The sequence below is a fragment of the Mytilus californianus genome, unplaced genomic scaffold (assembly GCF_021869535.1).
Source record: "Mytilus californianus isolate M0D057914Y unplaced genomic scaffold, xbMytCali1.0.p SCAF_39, whole genome shotgun sequence".
Classification (NCBI taxonomy): Eukaryota; Metazoa; Mollusca; class Bivalvia; order Mytilida; family Mytilidae; genus Mytilus; species Mytilus californianus.
Window position 1 is genome coordinate 1,744,063 of NW_026262689.1, and position 19,604 is coordinate 1,763,666.

The following is a 19,604-nucleotide window of genomic DNA, read 5'->3' on the forward strand; positions in this document are numbered from 1 at the left end:
TATGAACATTACACTATTCCAGATCAATAATGTCAAGACAATTAATTATTAAAAAATAAATTAATTTGAATTTGAATAAATTTGAGGAAAATGAAAGAACTCATATTGCATCTGATAATGGAATTGTGCTTCATAAATAATAAAAAAAATTAGGCAGTTACAGGAAAAAATAAATTTGGAATGATTAGCATCATGAATCAATCCACTTAAAACCAACCATTAAAGAAATAAAAGAAATACATATTGCGTTAAATGATAATATTTTGCATTCCATTTAACCATCATTGAACATGTTGAAAGATCACCCAGTTACTCCAAATAGTGCTAAAAAAATTCAACGGAATATAATGAAATTAAATTTTTAAAATTTAATAGTTTCTTCAACCAATAGATATCTTGTCTTATTTCAATAAAAGAGATATCAATTAATGATTACATTTAATCAATCACCCCAAGTCTCTTAAAGTTCCCTTTCTTAGATGACAGTTTATTAATAACCGTTTCACATAATATATTAGATATGTTCCGTACGTCGTAACTACAATCCCCTTCCCTTTCATAAATGTGACCTACCGAATTAGACTATTTACCGGATTTGTTATAACATAAGCAACACGACGGGTGCCACATGTGGAGCAGGATCTGCTTACCCTTCCGGAGCACCTGAGATCACCCCTAGTTTTTTATAGGGTTCGTGTTGCTTATTCTGTAGCCATTGTTGTCTGTTTGTCTTTTTCATTTTTGACTGTCCCTTTGGTATCTTTCGTCCCTCTTTTCTTACCCCAGTGGGAAAAAGACCTCATTTGTACAAGAAATCACACAGAGAAATATCTGCAGGGCAATTCACAGACGACAAAATGATGAAAAATGTATGGAATATTATAAGTAAATCACATCCTGAAATTGTAACTGCTGCAACATCAAATATTGTATCTGCTGAATGTGAAGCCATTTGAAAACTGGGATCCGTTTCTATATTACAAGATGTATCATTCTGAGGAATTTTTAACTTTCATTGGCATACATTCCATGATGAAAGCACCACAGACATTGAGAGTTATATCATCAGCTTTGAACAATATTCCAATAGTACCAGGAGAGAAAAAGAATACCACATTAATGCGTATTATTTCAATGACACTCCATGGAATGACCCAAGAGATGTCCTCTTTTCATTATCAAAATGAATTCAATCTGACCCATGATGCCTTCAAACAAAGGGTGAGTATATAAACTCACTGAACGATCAATGAAATTTTTTTTTAAATTGTGAAAAAAAGGTAAATAAAACCAGTACTGTCCTCAACAGCAGCTCATGCTGCTCCTTCAAAACCTACATCATTTACAAAACCACAAGCAGGAGCTAATGGAAATCCCCCCCCCCCCGCCCCCCCCAAAAAAAAGGGAAAAACATTAATCAAGATGAGGTGTTTGCCATGCAGTACGAGGTTTAAAGTAAGCAGTATTAGTTGGCGCAGGAGAAAAAAAGAGCGCTCAAAATAAAGATAGAACATTAAGAAAGTAAAAAACTTAACTTCAAATATCCCTACCCCCAAGGGTAAATTGTTGGTTGCTTAACGTCCAGTGGCAAATATTTCATGCATATTCAGGACGAGAACAAATGAACAATAAAAACAATAGGTAGGTTCTTTAATAGAGGCGTCTGGGATTGAGGTCGGAGAAATTTAGACTGCCACGGGAAATGAGGGTATATTGGATAGGGACAGAAATTTAGCCTTGCAACAGGTCACCTACGGACCCCGCAAAGAGTTGTTGAAAGGGTTCTTAATGTGCAAAGAGCTTGGCACTCTCTTTACACGAGGCATCGGATTTAACGTCCCCATTCTGACCGGACGTGGCCGCAAATTTGTACATCCCGCACAGCCAAACGGACGCCCCACTTTGACGAGGGTTTTACCGCCGGTCGGAGGAAGACCAATGGTGAGCGTACTTCAATTCCCCAGTCACCCTTGGGGAGTTGTATCTGATATGCAATTAAATTATTCATGTTTTACTGAACAACAATTGGACAGAAAAGGAAGAACAATTATTGATCGCCATTTGCGGGGATGTGGAAGAAACCTTTAATGACACAATACAACATGGTTTTATGTTGGGCAAAATTGGGAAATATGAACCTCGAAAGAGTAAATGTGTCCGTTAAACTTATTAATAAATGGAAAAATCTAAAAAAAAAATTCAAATAAGTAATAGATTCCAACAATTTTGAGGTATCAAACAGCATAAGAACATTACTTCTACAATTCATATGGTACCTTTCGAGCACAGTTTGCCATCAGGTGTAGCACCAAGAAAACTAGATCCAAGATTAACTACTAAACCACAATAGTGAAGATGGTTGTCGTCATACTGTTCAGCATATTGTTCTTTTGCCACAGTTTCATTGGAAGTTCCATTTGAGGTTGCTGCATTTAAAAATTTCTTTGGATCAAACAAAGATTGTAATATTTGTAACATTTGCAAAAGTCTGGGGATAACAAATAAAAGTAAGAAGCTTTCAAGGCAATTAAACAGTGTAAAATATTAGGGTATAATATATTTTAAGATCGCTAACCATTAACTGTAAACTGTTTCTGGTTTACAGAGAAGAGATTCTTGTTTTGATTTCTCAAAAGGAAAGAGAAGATATTGTATATGTAAGAATAATGATGGCAAGCTGTATTGGCAGTGTGTAAAACGTTGGGAGTGGTTTCATCCTGAATGTCTTGGAGAATTTCAAGATTTACAGCATAGATAAATACCCTATGTATCCTCAATTGAACTTGTCACTGTAAAAGATTGTAAAACTTTTACATAATTAAGATTTGTATCAAAAGCTTTTTCAAGGATGAATCAGGTGATCCTCTATATGTGGCACCCTTGAAGAGAAAAGGGAATACGACTAAATAAATAGATTCAATCTTTTATTTATAATGCAGAAAATAATTTCGCAATAGCATGAAATTATTAAACGTGTTGTTTTCAATTTTTTACAGCAACGTACTTAAGAATTGAATTATTTTGTATCGAAAGAAGGAAAGTAATGAGGTATCCATTGTTATTTTTTTTTTATTGATCTTGCATCTATTCTTATATGTTTGTTTTATTTTGTTATGTTTATTCTTTTGACGATATAAAGATCGTTATAAAGTTCCAACAATTCAAGCTCTTCCGTCAGAACTAGGATACTTTGTCATGGGAGAGGAAACTGACGGTGGTATCAGTAAGATTTCTTTTCCAACCACACAAGGCATAATTGGTGACCTTACACGAATAATCAAACCACTAAAAAAGGAGGCAGAATGTCAAACTAGTGAGAGCTTTGTAAAAGAAATCACTACTATTGGAGATGATTGTAAAGTGTGCAATGAGGGACAATTGAATCCGCGGATTATTTTGGTTGGATGTAGCTGTGCAAGACCAACATGCAGCTACTGGGTCCATGCTCGTTGTATGGGGATAGCTGCCAAAACGGAAGCAATACTTTCCAAGATTATTTTTTTCTGTCCGAAGCATATTGCTTTTTCTGAATAAACTTTCTATATCAAGTTTTGTTTTGGGGTGGTTTGATGTGCCTGCTAGCAAAAATGGAATCATGTCTTTATATGTTAGCTGGCTAAGGTGAAGCACCAGGCAGAGCAGGATGATCATAATGGTTAGGTCTTTTCAAGGCACCATATCACTAATGCAGGATTGCAATCTTGCACAATATTGTGCTTCATGAGCCCAAAATGCATCATTGATGTGTCAACTGGAAAGCTGGTATGTAACAATTAGTTTTCTAGTACAAAAGTATTGATAATATTAAATGCAGTAGGCAACCTGTCTATTTGCCTACCTATTTACCGACATAATATATGCATGTATATACTAGTTTGTGAAAGAAGGACTTTTGGGTATCTGATATGGTCAATTACACATTATATGCAAAGAAATTGTTTATAACAAAAATTCTAAGCAACCAATTACAAGATACACAATTACTTATTACCCCTTATAATAAGGTATTGTCCCATTTCATTGAAAGTGACGGTGATTCTTGTTTAAAACATTTGTAAAATAAGTTTAGCCTTTTCATCATTTGTGAATGTTTCCGGAGTAATATCACCTGTACCGGCATTTAGTTTCTCTGTCAATGACAGGATTTCCGGCTTGAGTCTCTCAATTTCATGTTCGTCGTCGGTTTTTACATTGTTTTCTATAGTTGCCATATCAGTGAAGGTACATTTCCTTTTGTGAGAACTTGCAATTGATACTTCAAGTTTTGTAGTAGTATTGTCCTCTACAATATCATCATGCGTGGATACTTGCAGAGGTAGGGCTTTTGCTGTCTGGGATTTAAATCTGTTTTTTTCTTTTTTGGTTTGCCAGGTTGTAAGCAGAAACTTGTTGCTTGTAAGCGAGGAATTTCTATTTGATATAATATCTGTTTTTGTAGTAATAATGAGGCTCCTGATATATGGGACTCATTTACACCCCAAATCAGATTCTGCTTCATGTGAATGTCTTTTTTCCCAGCAGGTGTGTGTTCGACCAGATTCTTTCAACATATATTTGTAACAAAATATTCCAGTACATTTGTAGCACTGAGGAATTTTTTTTTTCACTGAAGATGATCAATAAAAAAAAGATTTGTTTACCTACATTGTACAAAACCAACAATGATATCGTGGTCAACAGATAAACTCATCATAGGTATGTTATTACAATACACTATTGCACAACACTTAAGACTACCCTTTGATGACATAATTACTCATATCAAGGTTACAATTAATGGCGAAGGTAATCTCAGGATGTGACAAAATGACAACAATGATATTATGCGACTCATAACACAAATTTTCCTCATACAAAGGAAAATAGTACTGTCAATGAAGATAATCTCACTGCTTTAAAGATGATCACGATGAAATTAGAACAGTAGTTTAAGGTTTTATCAATATTCACCCCTCTCTCCCCCGTTGTTTTTTCTCTCCCTTTTTGTTTTTCCTTCTGTATGTTGCATATAAACATAATGTATTCTCATCTACTTTAAAGAATATAGTTTCAAGTAAGCTAAATCTTGGATGGTTATGCAACAAACAAACTTATTTTTTGGAATGTTTTCCAGTATTAAAAAATCATTTTGTATTGTTTCTGGTAGACAAGTCATATACATATCATTACTAGATGTAGACAATCCAAGCAAAATAAAGAAGTTCGTGGAAACGGAGCACGTGCGTGAACGTCTCTTTATAACCACAAAATAACATCACATATCTTTGTATTCAGGTAGGCAAAACATTCGAATTAATGGAAAACTAGGACATAAACAATACTTATTTTTCTCTAAAGCTCCTTGGCCAATTTGGTTTTGGTCTTATTCCAAAAAAATGACCGTTGAACTAAAGATACTGAAATCTATTAATATTAATACAAAGTTCTTATTTATTGACCGTGTGACATTTGCAAAAGTCTGGCAAGTTTTGCGAAATTTAAAAGTAAGAATTTAAAGTAAGAAGCTATCAAGGCATTAAACAGTGTAAAATATGTGGGTGTAATATATGTTAAGATCGCTAACCATTACCGGTAAACTGTTTCTGGTTTACAGAGAAGAGATTCTTGTTTTGATTTCTCACAAGGAAAGAGAAGATAATGTATATGTAAGAAGAATAATGATGGCAAGCTGTATTGGCAGTGTGTAAGACGTTGGGAGTGGTTTCATCCTGCATATCTTGGACTATCTGGCAGTAATCCACCCGACAGATGTACGGGTATTTCATATCAGGTATATATATATTAGTACAGTTCAAATGCAATAACCAATTTTTGACTTCCTTGATCAATGATGTATGAAATTTCAGTCAGGCAATGAGTGACCGATATGAATTTTGGCAAATAAGCACTTAAGTTTGTTTGGTTCACTTACTCTTTCGGGAAATTGCTATGGATAACACACCGGTCGATCTGGCTAAGAAAGACGGCATGGCTAAACTAAAAGCACTATTGAATTTTCGGGATGATAACGGGACAAAGCATTCCGCTTCTTCAATTTCAAGATTTATGGAATAGAAAAATACCCTTTGAATCCACAATTGAACTTGTCACTGTAAAATATTGTAAACCTTTTACATAATTAAGATTTGTATCAAAGCTTTTTTCAAGGATGGATCAGGTGATCCTCTATATGTAGCATCCTTTTGGTTGGATGTAGCTGTGCAAGACAACATGCAGCTACTGGGTCCATGCTCGATGTATGGGGATAGCTGCCAAAACGAAAACACATTTTTCCAAGATTAAATTTTTCTGTCCGAAGCATATTGCTTTGGCTGACTAAACGTTCTATATCAAGTTTTGTTTTGGTTGATTGATTGTTGGTTGCTTAACGTCCAGTGGCAAATTTTTCATGCATATTCAGGACGAGAACAAGTTCACAATAAATACAATAGGTAGGTTCTGTAATAGATTAAGGGATTAAGGTCGGAGAAATTTAGACTGCCACGGGAAATGAGGGTATATTAGTTAAGGACAGAAGTTTAGCCTTGCAACAGGTCACCTACGGACCCCTCAAATGTTGTTGCAAGGGTTCTTAACGTGCAAAGAGCGTGGCACTCTCTTTACACGAGGCATCGGATTTAACGTCCCCATTCTGACCGGACGTGGCTGCAAATTTGTACATCCCGCACAGCCAAACGGACGCCCCACTTTAGCACGGGTTTTACTGCCGGTCGGAGGAAGACCAATGGTGACCATACTTCTATTCCCCAGTCACCCTTGGGGGAAGTTTTGTTTTGGGGTGGTTTTATGTGCCTGCTAGCAAAAACAGAATCCTGTGACCATAAAAGTGTCACCTGCGGTGCATATAAAACTCCTTTTTTTCCCTCCTATGTTAGTCAAGTTAATGAAGATTAAAACAAATCTATGACCGATGTTAGATTTGTTACGGGGAATGGGTATTTATTCAGATAATATATATGCAGTTTATATATATGTAAGACTTGGATCTATGGTGAGTTCGATATAGCTGCAGAAGATTTACTAGTCGATGTAATTATTTGATCATCCGTTTTGCATGCTGTATCAGAAAACTTACTTGTGGTATATTCATGTTGGTCATGTAGTAATCCTTTTATAAGGAGTTGTTTAATGTCTGGAATCACTGATTTAGACGTGATCATGTTTCTTTTGGATTCTGTTGTTCGCAGCTGGAATATATGATCATCTACCCTTTCTCTCACTGATATTTTGACTAAACTGAACAGTTAAAATTATAATTGAATTTCAGATTCTTTTCAAATTTGAATTTCCGACATAAATTCTCCAGAAAAAAAAGTTTCTTTATTGAAAGTGAGCGCTTTCTTGAATATATATCCAAAAGTATATTTTCTTCATGAATAAATCCTTATCGAGTATTCAAATGTAAAGACCGTAGTTTGACCTATATAATCATAGTTTACTTTAGAAATGGTGACTTAGATGGAGAGTTGTCTCATTGGCACTCATACAACATCTTCTTATAATGTACCTTTCATTACTGAGCCACCATTTCAAAGCCTGCTATCCCTGTTGATCAGAAAAACACGCAGGAAATTTCATAAGGGAAATGCAGTATCTAAGAATTTTCATTTTATGAACCCAGTTTACTAGAATTTATAAACTGATCCCTAAAAAATCAAATTGAAATAGTGAACCATTTTGATTGATTGATTGTTGGTTGCTTAACGTCCAGTGGCAAATATTTCATGCATATTCAGGACGAGAACAAATTAACAATAAATACAATAGGTAGGTTCTGTAATAGAGGCGTCCGGGATTAAGGTCGGAGAAATTTGGACTGCCACGGGAAGTGAGGTATATTGGATAGGGACAGAAATTTAGCCTTACAACAGGTCACATAAGGACCCCTCAAAGAGGTGTTGCAAGGGTTCTTAACGTGCAAAGAACGTGGCACTCTCTTTACACGAGGCATCGGATTTAACGTCCCCATTCTGACCGGACGTGGCTGCAAATTTGTACATCCCGCACAGCCAAACGGACGCCCCACTTTAGCAAGGGTTTTACTGCCGGTCGGAGGAAGACCAATGGTGACCATACTTCTATTCCCCGGTCACCCTTGGGATTGAACCATTTTGAAGGACAAAAGACCTGCAAAATGTTCAATACTTATTACATATATTCTGTATCATCATCAATTTATGTTTAAATAAATGAATAAGAAATGTAACCTGAATAACTTTATGAGTTGAATATTGTGGTTTGGATGGAGAATTTGCTCATTTGCACCACATCTTATTTATATTGATCAACATATTTAAGTATCAATTCTTAACTAGCATTGTTTATAGTTTTTTTTTATTACAGGTACAATGCAGAACTTACTATGGATTGCAGTGGCCTACACAACTTTGCCCATATAAGTATTGATCAGAGGGCAAGTAACAACTTGAAAAGAATTCAAATTATATCAAAAGACATTAGAAAAGGAGTACATGATACTATGTTCTTTCGAATTTGGTATGAATGTTAGAAAGACAAAATTACACACATAAAAGCCTCACATGCAACCTTTCACTTAGCCTTGTTCAAATGAATTTAATTATTGAAATAATGAACTTAGTTATTCTATAACCCTTACATGCCTTAAGTAATTAAGTACCATGCCAATAGGAAATATTCCAAAGGAGACTATGAAAATGTGATCTACATAAATTTGTTTTGGCCTAAAATATTACTTCGAGTTTGTCATTGCAACCTTTCTGAAACAACACATCATTATTACATAAAACTTTGTACATAATGAGGATATGCTATGTATATATAATATTCACATGAAATTGTGAGTAAACTAGTAGTTACACCCTTAAAAATTTTGTTCATACGCCCTGCATACACTTTCAAATAATTTGATTTAGATTAAAGAAAAAGCTTTACACTTGTATGCAGAGAAAGGGATTGCTGCTGTATGAGAACATGCCATACATTGGGTGTTCTGTAGATGGTATTTTCTCATGCAAATGTCACACTTCAAAAGTTTTTTGAATTGTCTATATTAGCACGCTTTGTCAGAAGATAAACTTAATAAGAATGATTATCACCATCAAATACAAAGAGGCATTTACTGACTTGACAAATGCTACAGTATGACTGTCCCTATGGTATCTTTCGTCTCTCTTTTATCTAGTGATTTACATTTCAAAAGGAATATGTGTCAGACTGTAGACTTTGATCCATGTTTTTTTTACAAGGCTTACAAAACTGGATAAATTTTATTGAGAACACTTACTTCCATATACTATCAGTATTTGGAGAACATAAAAACTCAAAAAAGACTCATCGCATTAGTCAAACATGTACAATTGTTTATATTTATTTATGTAGACTCACTCCATAGATAGTGATTAACAAGTGTTATGCTGTCTGTCTGTACCACATTTTCCTTGCATTGCATTTCATATCTTGGCAAATCCAACATAGGACACAGCACGATTAGTGATCTTGGAAAACAATATAACAAGAAGCCCATGAATGAACTCAAGTTATATTGAAGGATAAGGAGTTATTTCTTCTTAAGACAACATACTGCATACAAAAATGTATGTTCTTTACTTTTGTGTTTGGTTTCTGTATTATTAGTATCGGAAAAGTTGAAATAGGTGATAAGACATACAAATGCATTACTTGGATAATTGTCCCATTATTAATCATAACATTTCTTTTTCACACCTATTTGCTGTTGGGCGGTCGACTTGTTGCACAATTACAACTTGTAAAGCTATAACGGACCATTTATTGCCGAAATATATACGTATACCTACAGGTAACGGACCATTTATTGCCGAAATATATACGTATACCTACAGGTCAAAAACTAATTGAGAATATAAGAGATTTTCGACAAATCATCGGTTTTCCACAAGTATGCGGGGCTATAGATGAAACGCATATTCCAATAGTGGCACCACGTGATAATCCGGCTGATAATTATAACAGAAAAGGATGGTATTCAATGGTATGTCAAGCAGTTGCAGATGCAAATTATAGCTTTACCAATGTCTATGTCGGATGGCCAGGCAATTTTATATTCCTGATTGTCTAATTTATTGTATACATATTTATTTTTATAGTTGGGACATCATTAGTGTGCATGAACTCTCAATTCATCTTGGTATATCTGCACAAGGAAATTTTTCACCGTGTTTTTCAGTTTTCCTTCATTGCTGAAAATAATAAGAAACCTAATAAACAAAGATACAAAATGGAATATTGTCTATGTAGATAGGGATCATGTTCAGGATGGTAGCGTCCTTAAATGGTCTTGCTACAATCAATGTAAAATTCGCAAGAGAACAAGGCATTGACAAAGGAGCATTAACATGGAAATTTCTGCAGTTAGCTGTAACAACAATACAACAATGTAGGATTTTCGAAGGAGAAGAAGATAATACAAATATTGCATTGCTATATTCAGGTAATATAATGCTGTTATTAAAAGGTATCTACAATTTAGCATTGCTATCAATATTTCAGCTGTTTATTCAACTTTATTGATTATCTCATCTAACCTAGTTCACCTCACTTCCCTGTATCAATTTACTTTTGCCCGAAAGTATTCTTCAGTTTCTTCAAGAACTGTAAGGCCAAATTGAGTATTATTGTTATAGGGTCATCTTTCTTTTCTACCAGTTGGTCGTACCACTGAGGACATAGATGCAGCTTATAGATAAACTTCGATAAATGATACTGAAACATTGACCGGATTTATGCTTTATGCATTTTTAACCTCCCTGTGAGTTGATCATAACACCATACAAAACCCCTCTAGCAGATCAAACATCACTTCTCCATTTCAGGTTTTCAGTCGATGAAGCTAAAACTGTTCGATCAGAGTACAGACCTTAATTCGCTATGAGAAAACCAATGCTAAAGAAAATTCTCACGGAAATATACAAAGTTGGTATCTTTGTCACAATTTATTTTTTTTGTTTTAATTATGATCTGCAAACACTTTTCAGAAATGCAATAAACTTGTCAAAGGAGAAGTAAAATTTTACCATGCATGACTTGAAAGGAAGTACTTTATTGATTTTAGCCCACTAAAGTAGGTTAAAATGTGGAAACCATGTAGATGGTGTACATGTCACAAATATCACATGATGCCTATTTTCAGATTTTAATTCAATTTTAATCCAAGTGAAAAGTTTTTTACTTTACTGGATTTATAGGAATTTGACATTGCCAATGATTTGGAATAAAAATTGTATAAAACTGGAATTTCAAAACCAATAAATATAAAGAAAATGTGGAAATTTCTGAATAAATTGTACTAATTGTTTTCAAAACAAGCACATATTAAGGAGTTTTATAGTAATACTGTTACATTTAAGATGGATTTTAACCAGAGATGCAAATCCAAATGCATAAGTATGCCAGTAGTAAATCAATACACGGAAACAACCAATGTTGTATCCAGTTCAGTTGTATGCGTCACAATTTCATAACTTTTCAAAAGTGTTATTTTTCTCTTCTTGTAAGTAGTGCCGGTTCACTGCCTGCTTGGCCAATATATCAAAACACTTTTCTTTTCCACTTAAAAGCAAAATTTTGCTTTGAAAATATGTTCACCTATATCAAATTTGCCATAAAATATTGCATGAAATAACATGTCACTTTAATATTGACGTGTAAAATAAGCTTTTTACATGTACAGTTGCCCTTGCTGAAAGGAACTAGGGTTCTGTTTAATCTAAGGACTTGTGACTTAAGATCGGTCAAATTGTATTTGAATGATAAGATTGATTGATTGATTGTTGGTTGCTTAACGTCCAGTGGCAAATATTTCATGCATATTCAGGACGAGAACAAGTTCACAATAAATACAATAGGTAGGTTCTGTAATAGATTAAGGGATTAAGGTCGGAGAAATTTAGACTGCCACGGGAAATGAGGGTATATTGGATAGGGACAGAAATTTAGCCTTGCAACAGGTCACCTACGGACCCCTCAAAGAGTTGTTGCAAGGGTTCTTAACGTGCAAAGAGCGTGGCACTCTCTTCACACGAGGCATCGGATTTAACGTCCCCATTCTGACTGGACGTGGCTGCAAATTTATACATCCCGCACAGCCAAACGGACGCCCCACTTTAGCACGGGTTTTACTGCCGGTCGGAGGAAGACCAATGGTGACCATACTTCTATTCCCCAGTCACCCTTGGGGGTTCCAATATTTGAAATTTCAGGTCCAGACAAATTTGATGAAACTGAAACACAATTGCTATATGTTTGTCTGAGATGACCTCTAAAGCTGCATATGTTTGGTCTTCTTTGTTTAGCCATTTCCTTTTCCTAATATCATCAGGGCTCATTTGGATAGGTAGTCCGCATTGTGCCAGTCTTTCCCGGAAAGGTGTACCTGTTTGAAATGTTAAACAACAGGCTTCTCCATGTCTCTTCTAGCTTATCCGGACCCCTCTGGGCTTGTCGGGAGCACTACCAAATGCGATTTCAGATGGAAGGATCCATGACTTAACCTCATTCAGTAGCTTCTTTGGTATGGCTAAGATCTTCCTTGAGGCAATCAGAGCATGTTTGTTTGTAAATAAGATTCCTACGGTGAGATCTTTTGCTTCAAACGAGCAAGGGACCGCTGAAATCCTATTAGTTTAATCTTGTTTGATGATGTGGTTTCGGAGACTTGAACTAAACTGAAGTCTGGTATGACGCTGGTGGCTGTGTCCTTGAACGTATAAGTACAATACTTGGCTGAACAGCGCGGACTCTCGCAGCGTCCATCCTCACCAAGGATGAGCTGTTTACACCATGTCATTGTTGAGAATGACGTCGAGTAGCGTTGTGAAAAAGCGGCCAATGGCCGGGATGGCAACGTCTTTCCGTAAACTGTAAAATTGAGTTGATCCAATGAACTTTAGTGAAATGATTTCGGCAAAGTGAGATATTCTTGGAGATGTTTCACCAGACAGAATAGTTGCTGTAGCCACCATCATATTACCATTAAAAATAATTTTGTGTCCGTCTTATATATTTATTAAAGTATTTCTTAAGAAAATAAGAAAAAAGGAGAAATCTCCCCAAAACACGAAGTATGGCTTGTTCTGTCAACTGAATATTCATAGTAGAGTCCTAATTCAAGAAAATGAGTGAATCGTTAATAGAGTAAAGACCATTGGCAACTATTTGTGTACGACCAGTCTATTCAGGCGAATTATGTTTTTGACAATGATGATGCTTTTTACAGAACGTCATAAATATATATTTTATTAATATCAAAAAACGTTTATTCTTTACGAATACACAGTAAAATTTATGTACTTAACACTTAGTGTTGTGTACACTTAACCCACACAAGGCCTACATCGACTATCAACTGCATGTAGACAAAACTTGATGTGAACACGGCTTTAGCTTATTTATGTCTTCGAAAGCAGTTTTTGTCACCTGTCACCCAAAATCTGTCAGATACATTAATAGGTCGCAAAGCATTATTTCTTCATCGTCGCATGGTGTACCGTGCATATATCAAGATAGGGACGATCGGCAGAGTGATACCGGGAAATCAACTGTTAGTGCTGTTTTGTGCATCAGGATTCTGCCAAGTATAGGGTAGATTCTAGATTCAGAAAATCGATTATTAGGCAAGTAAGGTACACAGCATCTTTCAACAACAAAATCGGTCTTGAAAGCCGCATCCCAAAAGGCAGAAAACAAAACCTTTGTCAGACCACCGTTCTGTCCCAGTTCACCTTCAAACCTAATGACGGACGAGGCGCATTTAAAACCTCACCAGTTGAGAGTCTGTATGTAGAGGCTGATGAGCAGTCACTCTCTAACAGACGTTTGAAGCTTGGACTTCAATATGCTGTCAAACTAAAAGCCTACTCAGATAATCCTGCCTACAGCTGTGTTTTTAATCCAATTAATGAAGATATTTTTGCAAAACATGAAAATAAAATTCCTACGTTAGGTATACGTTTAAAATCACATTTAGCTTCTTTTGATTTAAAATCTGTTGCTCAAGTTGAAACTTGCAAATGTCCTCCATGGGAACTTCCCAAACCAAAAATGATATTTGATCTCCGTGAACACAATAAAAATAAAACAAATCCTCTTTTAATTCAGCAACACTATGCTGAAATCAAAGCCAATTATTCAGATTTTTCAACTGTCTATACTGATGGATCAAAAGATGGTGACAAGAGTTGCATCTGCTGCTGTCTTCAGGGACAGAGCTGCAACTCTCCGTTTGCCATCTGATGCATCGATCTTTACTGCTGAAGCAGAAGCAATAATTTTGGCTTTGAAATTTATTGCTTCTTCAGATAAATCCAAATTTATTATATGTTCTGATTCACTTTCATGCTTACAAGCTATACAAAATACTAAAATTAAAAACCCAACAATTCTCAAAATTTTATATGTAATGAGGAATTTAAAAATTCTTCTTAAAGAAATATTATTTCTATGGGTGCCGAGTCATGTTGGAATCCTTGGAAACACAGCTGTAGACCTTGAGGCAAAGAATGCCCTGGGTGACCCTTTATCTAACTGTGATATACCATATACCGATTTTAAATCTAATATTAGAGAATATGTTTTTAATATATTGAAAAATGAATGGAGTAAAAAAGATGGTAATAAATTACATGAAATTAAACCTAATTTATGTAAACCTTTCAATAATTTTATGTGCAGAAAAGATCAGTGTGTTATTTCTAGATGTCGTATTGGTCATACTAGAATAACACACGAATATCTTTTAAAAAATGAAGTAGAACCACAATGTATACCTTGTAACTGCAAGTATACTATTAAACATCTTTTAATCAATTGTATTGACTTTGCTGATATTCGGAAGAAGCATTTCAATGTCAATAATATGTATGATTTATTTAATAATATTCCATTTACAAATATTGTTTCATTCTTAAAAGAAATTGGAATATATTATAAAATATAAAAATGTTGTTATATTTAAAACGATTTTAATTTTTATCACGTTATCTTAGTGTTGATTTTTATTTGTAAATAATCAATTTGCTTTAGTCTAGAATTTTAGTTTATTGAAAGACCTTTTGTCTGATTTTAAAAATATACCTTAAATTGTTATAATATTCGAATTAGCTCTCGCCGCGATATAGCCTTTCTGTGCTAATGCGGCGTAAAGCAAACAACAATCAATCAATCAATCAATTTGACTTTGCCTCAACTGAATGTTGTAAAATTTCTACACAATGCTTATTACCACAAAATACAGATCAAAAGTGAAGTTTGGTGGTGTCACTTGGACAGTTCTTGATTTATGCCACTTTATAAATTGATAGAAAAATTGCTGAGCTTTGAGTTTTCATTCTCTTACTTAATTTTCCTTCAACTAAATGTGATGAACTTTACATATAATACTTATAACCACAAAACTGAAATGAAGTTCAAACTTGGGTAGGGTAACTTTTTCTGTTCTTCAGCCCCCAAGGGTGACTGGGGAATAGAAGTATGGTCACCATTGGTCTTCCTCCGACCGGCAGTAAAACCCTTGCTGAAGTGGGGCGTCCGTTTGGCTGTGCGGGATGTACAAATTTGCAGCCACGTCCGGTCAGAATGGGGACGTTAAATCCGATGCCTCGTGTAAAGAGAGTGCCACGCTCTTTGCACGTTAAGAACCCTTGTAACAACTCTTTGAGGGGTCCGTAGGTGACCTGTTGCAAGGCTAAATTTCTGTCCCTATCCAATATACCCTCATTTCCCGTGGTAGTCTAAATTTCTCCGACCTTAATCCCGGACGCCCCTATTGCAGAACCTACCTATTGTATTTATTGTTAATTTGTTCTCGTCCTGAACATACATGAAATATTTGCCACTGGACGTTAAGCAACCAACAATCAATCAATCTGTTCTTCAGTTATGTCCCATTTCAACTTATTATGATAATGCAAGCAGGGGCTTCATCTGTATTCATGATGGACACGTTCTCCTTTATTTCTTGTTGCAATAAGATGTTTTATTAGTTATATATTATATATATATCATATATATATCATTTGTAATATGAAGGTAAACCTTCTGAACTATTTCAGGCTTGTCATTCAGAAAGCTACACATTTTAGGTGTGCCCATCTCGATGATGTTTTTGGTTGATCAACCCCCATCACACATGCCTCCAACCCCCAAGGGTGACTGGGGAATAGAAGTATGGTCACCATTGGTCTTCCTCCGACCGGCAGTAAAACCCTTGCTAAAGTGGGGCGTCCGTTTTGGCTGTGCGGGATGTACAAATTTGCAGCCACGTCCGGTCAGAATGGGGACGTTAAATCCGATGCCTCGTGTAAAGAGAGTGCCACGCTCTTTGCACGTTAAGAACCCTTGCAACAACTCTATGAGGGGTCCGTAGGTGACCTGTTGCAAGGCTAAATTTCTGTCCCTATCCAATATACCCTCATTTCCCGTGGCAGTCTAAATTTCTCCGACCTTAATCCCGGACGCCCCTATTACAGATCCTACCTTTTGTATTTATTGTTAATTTGTTCTCGTCCTGAATATGCATGAAATATTTGCCACTGGACGTTAAGCAACCAACAATCAATCAATCAATCACATGCCTCCACTCCAGTGTCTGCAAGTTATTTAATCTATATTAAAGGTAAAAGCATTGACTTATTTTAAAATTTTCTTTCACAATAATTTTACAGAAATTTATGAATCATTAAATTAATACATCTGAATGCTTAAGGCATTGAATAATCATAAAACAATATGGAGAGGCTCATGCGTCTTATTTTATATTGAAAAACAAATCATACTTAACGTATTGATAGTATTTTTCAGGAAAACTGATCTTTAAGCAATCCATTCAAAAAGAAACATTAACAAAAATGGAAATTAAGTTCAACTGGAATAAGGTAAATTGATCATTCTTCTTAGAGTACTAATCTTATAGTACCAATAGACATGCTCATTGTGAAGAGACTGATAGATGCTTTTGTGTACATTCATTAGATACAAGAAGATGCATGTAGTATGAGTGTCAATAAGACATCTCTCCATCAAAGTCACATTTTTTAAAATTTCAGCCTTTTTATTTTGTACAAAATGTTTACCTACCAAACTACAAATCTTTTTTAACAGTTGTTTTGAATGACTCAGTTGTTCTGATGGTTCAATGTTCATTTCCTTTGCCTTTTCTTGAAATATCTTTTTTATCGTTAAGGCCCAGTCTATTCCAACTAGTGTACCAGTTTTCCATGTTACCTAACTTCTCTGTAATACGAAACAAAACACACTTGAAAGAATCAGTTTGAAGTTTTATTCTTTCTAATGAAAACAGATCAATCCAATTATTTTGTGTTGGTATGTATGAAGACTAGTCACAGGTTATTTTCATATCCACACTGATCAACTGATATTTGGTATTCAACTTGGAAATAGGAATGCTTTACCAAAATATCAGTTTTCAGTTGATCGACTCTTTGTAAACCAACTTTTGAAGTCATGTTACATTGTCATACTATTTTCTTCTTTTTTCTGCCAATAGTAATTTGGCCTAAGCAATATTCTCAGAATGCTTGTTTGATATTAAGTCATGACCTCTTATATGAGTCTCTTACCAAACAATCGAGTTTACATTTTCTTGACTATCTATAGTGTTGAGAAGTGGCGTTCATCATCAATCAATCAATCTTGACTTTTTCTGCTTGATTTATGCTTTAAACCTGGTGATTTCATTTTAAGTGTGAAGGATAAAAATGAAGAGTTACAGGTCAGGTTATGCCCTAGGGATCACTCTCGAACAAAAATTCAAAATGCCTGTAAAAGACTGGAGAAATCGTAATGTTTTTTATTCTCGCATAACAAGCTTGAAATTATTGTTTTCTATTTCAGCAATTTCTCTTGGGGAATTTTTACCGACATTTCAATTGTATTAATTTCAAGCACAAAAAATGTAAGAACATCAGTTGGACCGACGTGATCACGTACGGTTACCTATAGTTGTTAATTTCTGTGTCATTTTGGTCTCTTGTGGAGAGTTGTCTCATTGTCAATCATACCACATCTTTTTTTTTAAATCACTCAGCAGGTTAAGGCAAGTTGAATCAGCCCCCGGGCCTGCATATAAAAAGTCTTCAAAGTAGTGTTTTTGTCCTTAGAGATACATTCTAAAAATGTACCTTGTTCATTGATGCATTACGGACTCATTATTCGGCAAATCCACTGAACTGTTAGACATGGTAGATGGTCCTGGTGCATTAGATGTTGGAATTTGCATCCGGGGCGGCACTACATCATGTTCTGTTTTGGACGATGCAGCTGTCCTGTCATTCTCAGTAATACGTGCTTTTCTCCTTCTTTTAACTCCTTTTCCCCTCGCGACAGTTTTTCCTCCTAGGCATCACTAACCTTCCATTAAATGAACACAGTAGAAACAAAATAATAATAGTTGTAAGCTTTATCCAAACTTACCGTGGCTGTAACTTTGACGTTGCTGGGCGAAGACGACGTTTGATTATCAGCAATGGCTTTTTGGAATGACAGATCCGGAACGAGGCTCTCTGTCGTCCTGAATTGTTCCTCCGCCAGTGGAGCACCACCGACGACCCCGAGGTACTACACTCCCCCGACTTTATAAAAGAGGAGTGAATCAAGGGAGTAGGGGGGTCAATCCGGATGGCGATTACACTAGGGTGGATCAAAGGGTGTGGGGTACAATAAAAAATGGGGACCCCCGGTATCACAACCATGGAAATTAAACAACAAGCGGACCCCCGGTATCTCAACGAGCATGGAACCCCTTAGACATTTTCCCCTGGATAATATATATACAACTCAATTTAAAACTGAAATTCATGCACAATTAGCAAACGGGCTCTTAATTTATTAACTGGTAGCCAACGAGCTCTAAAGTCAAAACTATTTACAAGGGAGAGATGTCTGCCTACGGGTTAACTCCGTACAGAAGATTCCGAAAATCTACTGTCATACTATTGTAAATTGTCTCTATGAAGAATCGGTTCACATCCAATTCACACAGTTATCGACACTCATTTTCATTGGGACAATTTCTTCCAGAGAATCTTGCTTGCCCTCATATATTTGGGAAGAACATAGGAAAGGTAAAATATCAGATTCGTAAATTAATATCTAACTTTTTTTTTCAAGTCGATGGACAGCTTGCCTATAAGGTGACTTGTTACGAAAGGACACGAGAATTCTACATACCATTGGGATCCATCCAAAAATAGCAGGGAACCAGGTGGGTCGACATTTGAAGGAATTAAAATAGAAGAACTCCAGGTAATTGTATTGCAATAAGGGAATGCGGATTGGATGCGAGTCAGGGGGAGAAAGATTTGAGGGAGCAAGTTAAGGTTCTGCGGGTGCAGTTGGAGTTGGCCAGAGATAGTGATTTGCCTGTCGTGATCCATTGCAGAGGTGAGAACATCACTGCCAGGTGCTTGGACATTATGTCAGAGGTACTTGACAGGGAACATGGGGTCCACTGGCACTGTTTCTCACAGGATAAAAAAGAATATGAAAATATAAAACGGTGCTTTCCAAACACCAAATCTGGTACTAGTACTTCTCCCTTACTGTGAATGGAGGATAAATATCCAAAACTC